The sequence below is a fragment of the Corvus cornix genome, chromosome 9 (assembly GCF_000738735.6).
Source record: "Corvus cornix cornix isolate S_Up_H32 chromosome 9, ASM73873v5, whole genome shotgun sequence".
NCBI lineage: Eukaryota > Metazoa > Chordata > Aves > Passeriformes > Corvidae > Corvus > Corvus cornix.
In genome coordinates, this window is record NC_046339.1 from 11,134,281 (window position 1) to 11,143,623 (window position 9,343).

A 9,343-nucleotide genomic window follows, 5' to 3' on the forward strand; every position below is an offset into this window, starting at 1 on the left:
GTAGCTCTGATCCCCTCAGAAGGGACAATCCCAGTTTGTTCAGCAGTCAGTAATAGGTTGTCACCGAAGTTTACAGCCCGTGGCTGAAATGCACCATTAACTGCGGTTCTTCCAGATTTAACACTAAGGGTGTTGCCATGAATATGTTTAGTTGTCACTCCAGAGTTAAGCATTATGTTGGGATGCCATTACTTCTGTAATGATTGACAAAGCCGAGCTGCTCTTGAGATGTACCTCTGTGGCTTTGCTTCAGCTGAAAGGTCAAGAAGTCTAACCAGCTGTGATATACATACACAACACAGGTTTGTTATTTAATGTTCAAGTTTTGCATAAACCCAGGCCAAGCCTTGGTGTTCTCTAATGTTTACTTTCAGCTCAGCACTAATGAAAGGCGAGTCCCTGAAATGATGCCCGCTGAGAAAGCATCTCTCATGATGGTGCTAAGTACATGTGCTATGGAATATAAATGGTCTGAACATGCTGTCCTGCTTCAGACCAATCCTTTTCAGTGTTGCTCAACAGTAAATTGCCAAACCAATTTCTTAGCTGTTTTCTTAAAAGAAAAAGCTCCTGCAGTATAAAAATGTGCACAGCCTTGCTGGGAACTGTGTGACTCCTACAATTTCAGGCTTCAATGAGGTTGTCCATCATTGAACTAATTTCAGTTTTCTTCCTCTCACAATTACTTCCCTCATGCCAGCATCCAGGGTACTTTCAATTTAGAACCACCAAACGGATCAACTCCAGTATTTCAGGGGGCAAGTACCTCAATGAGCTCCTGGTACCGAAAAATAACATGTGGCAACTTATTACTGTCTCTGTCCGGCTCTGTGGCTCACACACATGCATGCACAAGTGCACAGCCAGCTTCAGTATAAGGTCGGTGGCAAAGAGGCAGGAAGGGTCTTTGTGTGGGTTCCTACAAGAGCTTTTACAACTCCCACCCTGCGAAAGGGTCAGAGGCAAAATACCCAGAGCACTGCAAAACCCAAGCTTTTATATGGGGGGCGGGAAAAGGCGGGACTAGGGAACAGGGACCAATGGGAAAGCTCTGGAGGAGTGGTGAAGGGCAAGGGCCAACATCCAACCACAAACACAGAACTGGGGTATATTACCATAAGAGCACATGGCATTCTGGGAGAGGCTTCTTTCCCTTACCATGACCTTAAGTCTTTGGCACCAGAGACTGTCCTACGAAGGGCTCTCTCTGTCCCTTGTGCCACAGGCTAATCGGCCACCACAGCAACTGTACTAGATCTGTTTCCAGAAGAAAAGGGAAATGATTGAATTCTGTCACTGCTTAGCTCCTGGCCTTGAGGCAAACTTTGATGTTTTCTGCTGGTTGGCCCCATACAGGAGTTCCAAGGGATGATGGCAGTTTGTGAAGCCTGTCCCGCATTCTCTGTAGTGGTGTCAAGAGCAGAGAGAGTTGGCTTAAAGGGGCTCCATGAATAGCCTTGTGTTTTGCTTCAGGAGTCATTGCAATACTGAAAAGAGCTGCTGCTTCAGCAGGAAAACTCCCCCTGTCCATGATCAGCTGAGCAGCTTGAATACATGAATGTCATAAAGGGCCTCAGCACTGGCTCTAAGACAGTCAGGACTGGACACCACAAACCCAGAGGAGTTTTGCACTGAAATTCATGGTGGGCTGGGACCCCCCTGCTGCTCCTTGCCTGCTGTGGCACCGCTGCCTTCAGGTTTTGCAAAACTGAGAGCCCCATCTTCTGGATAGCTCTGTGTCCGAGGGCTAGCTCCAGCCTCAGGGATTTCTCCAGGCTTTTTGTCATTCCCCCAGAAGGAGATACATGCATACATACTCGCACACACACATCAAGATAAGCCCTGCTCCCTCCTCCTCTGCTTACTGGATGAAAAGTTTGGGATCTCTTTCCTCCTCAATTATATCCACCTCGCTGGGGGACTTGGGAGGCTGCTCCCTGATAGATGTTAACTCATGGCCATTAGATTAACGTGCTGTTATTTCCTCATCACCTTATGTCGTTGCTAGGTGACAAATGCATCTCCCAGGCAGCAATGGGAACTACCGAAACATACAGCAATTTATGACTGTCCATTACCGCTCTCCTTAAAGTGCCTGGTCCTTTCCATTGGAAGAAGACATGCAGTTCCAGGATCACCCAAAGGGTGACTTTCAGAGTTGCCACAGAAACCACCTCCACTGGGGGCTGGGTCTTTCTGGGCTTCATGAAAGGCATGAAAGGGAATGCAAGATGGGAAGACAGGAGGAATTTGGGAGGACTTGTCAAGTCTGAGAAGGTCAGGGTTGGGTTAAGGGTCTGAATTTCAGGAAATGGGCTCCAAATTGTATTTATGTGCACTAGAAGTGATGACCTGTGTTTGCCTGAGTGCCATACAATTAATTTCATACATGTTTTTATATAGAGCCAAAGTTTCAGGGAACACCTGGGGACTTCTAGATTTTGGCAAGAGTGGGAGGCAATTTACTGGCAAACAGAAGTTCCCACAAAACCCCTGGCAGCCTGTAAGCACAGCTAGCAGCTTAAACTTGTTTAAAGCTCTTCCTAGGCTGGCTTCAGAGCATTTGGTGGTTGCTGGGGATGACTTTTGGGAAAGCAACCTTGCTAGGCTCTGACCAGGCTCCCAGAACAGCCCAGAATGAGACTGTCAAAGACTCAGGAAGAGAAGAAGGAGAGTGGCAGCAGGAGAGGTGGGACAGGGAACAGAATGGAGAACACCCAGAGACATGGAAGGGAGACAAGGAACAGCAGGGCAGCCCTGCTCTCTGCGCTGAGGTCAACTGACAAGAGTTAAGCATGTGTTTGCTTTTTTATGCTGCAGTGTTTTCGTATCACCACCACAATCAATTCTTGCTCCAGTTCAAGGCCACTGGGATCTCTCCTGTCCCCACTGGACTGCACCACCACAACTATTTCAGCCTTTGCTTTTGCCACTGCATCCTTGGCATCGAGGCTGAGGCAGGCTGCCACCATCCCTCCTGGCCTGGCCTAGGAAGACTCAGCAGGTAAATTCAGTTTAGCCCAAGAGAAGAGCAGAATAATGGGGAGGATTGAGCATGTCCTCTTTTCAGTGGGAGAACTAAAGCAGCTTCAGTCTCATCCTCCATAATGGAAGCCACAAGCAGCTACTCGTACCCTACGCACACACTGAGATGACTAAATCCAGCACTGGGGAGAGCTTTTTAAACTAATGGCCAGTGCTGGCACAGGAACAAATGGGAGCAAACCAACCATGAATAAATTGAGGCTGGAAATGCAAAGAAGATTCACCCCATCCGGAGCAGCAAGGTTGAGCAGCAGCTTGTCCGTGGGAGGAGTGTGGGCATGAAACCAAACGGCTCCCGGGACGCAAGTCAGCGAGCTCCCACACGAGATGTAACCACTTCAACGGGACTTGCTGACCCAGGGAGCCCTTTCCCACCCCATGGAACCACCCCAGTGGGTCCTTAGACCCTCAAACCCCTCCACATGCACAGGAGTCAGCCAAGGTGGCCCCGGGCTTGAGTGAGCGAGGAAGGATGGACATTTTAAACCAAGCTCTGGTAGAGCTGGCACAGCCTGTTGTCTTTCAAAAGGATTATAACCAGTTGCTGCTCCCTGATGAATGTGGCCCTTTGTGAGCCTGTGCGGGGGACGTGCTGCACAGGGGGAAGGAGAGACTCCGGGCACGGATTTAAATGAATGCAAACAAGGATGGCATTGTTCTGCTGCATCCTCCCCAGGAGCAAGGCTTTGCAGGTCACCCCTCAGATCTGAGGCAACTGCGGCTACCTCATCATGTTGGATGGTCCAGAGAGCCCTTTTGTTTGCCCTGGTGTACCAGCAGGGAAAATCCAGCAGAGAAGGATGGATTCTGCCTGGCAGGAAGCTAAAGGAAAAGGAATCTCCTTTAGGTTATGCAAGAGAGATTTCTCCTGTATGTGCGTGCATATCCCATACTGAGAACTACAGAAAACTGAGCTCAATACACAGGTGTTCATACATTCATGGAAGTCAAAACTAAAATTACCCAAAGTCCCAACACTGAAGTTTTCCGTGAAATTGCTGTGATTTGTCCAAATACTGCTGTTCCGGCCCTATAAAGAACACCTGAAATAAATACTGTAACAACTGAAATATTAAGTTTATCTGAAAGGAATTAGGCAGGAGCTTTCTTGCTCTGGAATTCTTGTGCTTTGGGAAGTGAACATTTCCAGCAAACACCTTGTGTGTGCTGATGACTTTGGTGCTGACTCTGGTCTCACCATCAAATACAGAAATCAGTCTGCAGTGATTCACTGAGAGCTGTGTTGTGGTGGGGCAGGGTGAAGCTGAAAGAGTTAGAGAAGTGGCTATTTTTTTTCCCCTTCCAAGTTGAGTTTTGTCTTTAAATCTTAAGTTGGATCCTAAAAAAAAAGTGCCAAAATAACAGGATTTGGGCTAAATCTAGCAGTTGTTTTGTTGTATGGGAGAATTCAGAGCTCAGAATTACCTTTTGAGATCTACTGCACCTGAGAAACAAATGATAGTTGGACTTCTCTTATTTCTGGCTTGGACATTAGGACATGAAATAATTCCCAGCTCTATCACTGACTTCCCAAATACCCATGAACTTCTGTGTGTTACAGCTCACCTGGAAAAAGAGTTTAAGAGATCTTTCATCTCAATCTCTCCAGATACCACTGTACCTCACACAGAGCATATCAGAAAACAGTTCAAAGAGCTGGAGAACCCTCAAGAGTTAAGAAACAGGAAAGCAGAATTAAGGTTAAAGCTGATAAAATTAAAACCAGCTTGAATAAAGAGAAAGATGAAGTATACCAGAATTACAAAGTTATCACCAGGAGAAATTTTTCTCTTTTCATTTTCTAATGTGAAGTTGAAGCTGATTACAACTACTTGAACCCTGAAGTCTGCTGCTGTTTCTTTGTACTCCAACAGGTCCTCTTTTAATCAGTTAAAATGGTATGTGGATTTAATCATTAAAAATTATAGTTAGGCTTTTGTACTTTCTCATAATACCTCTTTTTTTTTGTTGTTACTCCATTGCCAGGAGCTAAGAAATTACAGTGAAAAAATTAAAGGCCTTTAGTATTTTCATCCCTGTAATTTACTTAGCTGCTGGATGTAAAAAGACAAAAGGAGAATAAATTGCTTGAAAGCAAATAGAGGCTTCATTTTCCTCTGCCTTTGAGTTACTGATATCACACTGGACACCGCATGGAAGGTTTTGGCTGAGAAATTAGCATGAGACTATCTGGCACATCCTGAAACACATTTTCGAGGCAATTTTCCAGGCAGAACCGTTTAGCAATGAATGCGGAAATACATTGTGATGCTGGTCATTAAGAGCTGGCACATGTGCTTCTTCAGCAGGAAACCCCGTGGTCCAGGGGCTTCTAGCTCTGCAAGAGGGGCCATGTGGGCACAGGGACATGGGCATGTCTCTTGTGCCTCCTGCAACACCCGGACTCCAGGCGCCACAAGCTCCATGTGCTGGGTCCTTAAGTGAAGGCACCTGCTAACATTTCAGTCTAAGACTTCCTCAGATGATCCAAATACCTACTCTTACCACACTTGATTGCTTACCACCCTCCTATGCATCTTGAATTCCTTCCAGGTGCCCTTTCTGGGTTTATTTTGAATTATTGGAGGCCTCAGGTGCAGCCTGTGCCCTGCCAAGCACCCCCAGCCCACCTGGGCTCCATGCAGGGATGGGCAGTGATTTCAGACCCTCATTCCTTGCAGGCACAGTCAGTTCAGAACAGGCTATAGCCATGCTCCTGTGTGCCCAGAATTAGTGAGGGCTGATCTCAGCATTTAGGATTCAAGAAACATGGGATCAGCAGGCTGCTCTCCAGCCTTCCTCTTGTGACAGATAAAATGCCAAATGCTCTGCCTGGGAACATGGTGAGCTGATGCTTGGGGTGAGATGCTGTGTACATACCTTGTGCTTCAGAGGCAAGAGTAGGATCAGGGTAAGGATGAGACAATGAGGCTCCTCTGGGTTTGCTTCCCCTCCAAAGCCCTCTACCATGAGCCAGGCTGCCCTCTGGCCACCCAATTCAGAGCTCACCTCCCCTCCAGGCTGGTGCCAGGATGAGAAACAACGTCTGGAAGACCAGATGGAGAGCTTGTATCTTCCTCCCCGCTCTGCAGGAGTTTTCTGCATGTATAAACAGAGAGAGATATGGGGGATGCTTCCAGGGCAGACAGGGACTGCAAATAAGACCACGCAATAGGAAGGCTTAGCTTAGCCCTTTCTCCCCCTCAACAGCTTTACTGTTTTACTTAATCTCCCACTTTTACATCTACCCCAAAAATATATCTGAAAAACACACTCCTGTTTATAACTTCAACACAAACAGCCAGGCTCTTCACACTCCTTTCTTTTAACTCACCCTTTGATTTCCCCACTGACTCCTGCTTCTGCTCTCTCGATTTCCCTCTGGCCAAGCAAAATTGTCCTAACAACATGAATCTTCCCAGTCTCATTTCCCCTCCTTAGAGACCTGCTTAAATACACCAAAACCCCTTATCTTACTCCAAAGCAGATTTTCATAACCTCTCCATCTCCCACAGGTCTTTACAGCTCTGGAAGAAAAAGGTGCAAACACTCAGAGCTGCCCTTGGAAGAGGTGAGGGTAATTCTGTAGGACCTATTCAATAGGAAGGGAAAATGAATCCCCCCTCCTCATTTGCTCTAGTGATAATCTCCCTCTTCTAGAGCAAACAAACTCCAACTGGCCAACTCCTTCCTTGTATTTGTGGGGGTGCTTTGTGTGCTGCACCAGCACTTAGATGTGCAGGTTGCCATGGGCTGTATAAATGTAGGGCTCCTGATACACATGAGAGTCCAGATGTCAGAGAAGGGACACTTTCCAACTTCCACCTGGATGGCAATCAGCATTAGATGCAGACCTTTTTTTTTTATCTCCCCATTCCTACAAGGTATTACTCCTGCACCACCTCTCCACTGTGCTATACATATTAATGAGCTCCAATCCTATGAAAGAGAAAGAAAATATTTAGCTTCATTCCCAGTTGTGGTCCTTGGACACATGGTTTGTGTGACAGAACAGAGTCTACCAAGATCTCAGTGGGAGTGCTGGGGCTGGAACCCAGCAGTGCTGAGGTTCAGCTGTGTTAAGCACAGCAGCTTCCACTCCTGGAAGGTTTTCCAGAGGAACATCCTTACAGCAACACCAATGCAAACACTGAAAATCGCAGCTCAGACACTCGCCTCATCTCCTGTGCACACACCTCCTCTTCCTTGATGTTCTCATCCACACTCCCATGCTCTCCTTACTCTTGCAAGCCCTGGTGTCAGGGACAGACAGAATGGGCCTAATCCTATGAGATTCAGGATTCCCAGAGCCTGCAGGCAGGGCAGATGGTGCTGGGTCATCCTTGGGGTGAAACCTGGGCAGTCCGGTCCTGCCAGGCAGGATGTTGCACCAAGCGCCCAACACTGGTGCACAGTGGGCCCTGAGTGGAGCACGACCATCTGTGAATTTACTATTCCTTCTCAAATGCTAATTAGTTATTTACATAAAACTTTGGAACATTTTAATTAGTTGTGTTAATTTAGAATTCACAGAAGAGAGCTATAAAAGTCTATTATATGGGATGCTTATTCAAATGAAGCTTGAAATGGCACATGGTGATGTACTCACAAATCTCCTGCCAAGACAGCGAGAAAAATGAGAGGGTGGCCAGGCTTTGAGTGAGACAGCAGGAGATTGGCATTTCTGATGCATTGGGTAAAGCTGAGAAGCTGGTCCTGGTTAGAGAGATGGTCCTTTCCCACTTGAGGTCTCAGTCTGACAGTTACAGACTCATATTGTCCCAGTGTTGTTGCATTTGATGTGTCCTCCTCCTCCTAACAGTTCTATCTTTTCTATCTTTTCTACCTGTCAACTATTTTTTTTTTAAACTTGTAGGAAGTCATCATTAGGCTTGAGTTGGTTTGAGATGATTCAAATCATGCTAAAAATGGCCAGCAGTTTATGGAGCCAGAGGAATGAGATAGATGGACATCAGTCCATCAGTCATATGTTCACACCACCCTGTTCCTTTAAAAGATTAGGTGATGCAAACAAATGCACTTCAAATACAGATTTACCAGGTCTAGGAGCTCCCCTTGCTCTGCTTCAGCTCAAACTCTGCAACAGGCACCACAAGGCAGAAAACCTCCCTCCTGCTCTGTACAGGCTGTGACAGCACCTCCAGGCAGCATCGCTCTGCCATCCCACCTCTGGGAACTGCACTGGCAATAAAGGCAGAGTGTGCTGGTCCTGCTTCAGCTGAGCCTTTATTCTCAAGGCAGGTGGAAAAGGCTTTCCTTCATCAAGTTCATATTTTTCACAGCACTAAACTCAATTAAAGCAAAGATGCTTGTAAGTGGCTGGACTGATAACTCAGTAAATCCAGCTATCTCAGGTTGCTACAGAATCTAAATTACCCCATCACCATTAATCCCAAGATAGAGAAATGTCCAAGCAGCTATATAAAATGAGACACTGTGCCCTAAGATTTCATCTGGCAGGGAAAACCATTTTCTGTATAAAATACAGTCCACTTTACCTCTTGAGGTTTAAGACTTAATTCAATAAATCTAGAATTGTGCTATGGAAAATCATCTTCCTTGAAGGAAGGTAAGTTCCAGCATTGCATCCAGTTGTGACAGAGCTGCTGTCTGCCTGAAGAGCTTGAGGACAGCATGGAGCAAGGGAAACACAGTGGACTATACAAAACATTATAAACAGAATTCATGGGTGGTGACATTAAAAGTGAGAGGAAACAACAAACTCTTATGTGGTCCACAACAAAACACCTGTTTTCTTGGTGCTCACAACATGTGTAGGAATATTTTTATGTCATTTTCTGAAAAACAACAGAACAGTAGGAGCATTGCACTGAAACAGATCCTCTCCAGTAAAATCAGTGGGTTAGTTGGGCTTCTCTGATGGCCCATAGTCTGGTGTTTTGCAGACTGTTGGGAAAATAATGCTAGAAAGGCCATGTTTTCAAACCAGAAAGAAGGTTTGGGCTGCATAGATTCCATGGACATCTATTATTCTGCACAAACGCTGGAAAATGTGATTGTACATGGCAGGGAAAGATCACAGAGGACTGCCATGAGAGGCAAGAGGAGACTGTCAGGAGCAAATGACCTGTTCATTGGTCTGTGGGCTACACTTGCAGAATAAGAGGCAGAGATAAGTCCTGCTATAAAATCTGTTAAGAAGGGGAGTGGAGAACATATTGTGAAGTTCAGCTTTATGTTGCCTGGGAAAGCAGATGCACCAGCCTAAGGATGGACTAGTTTGCCTGGAGATGAAATAACTAACCTGGAGGTGTCT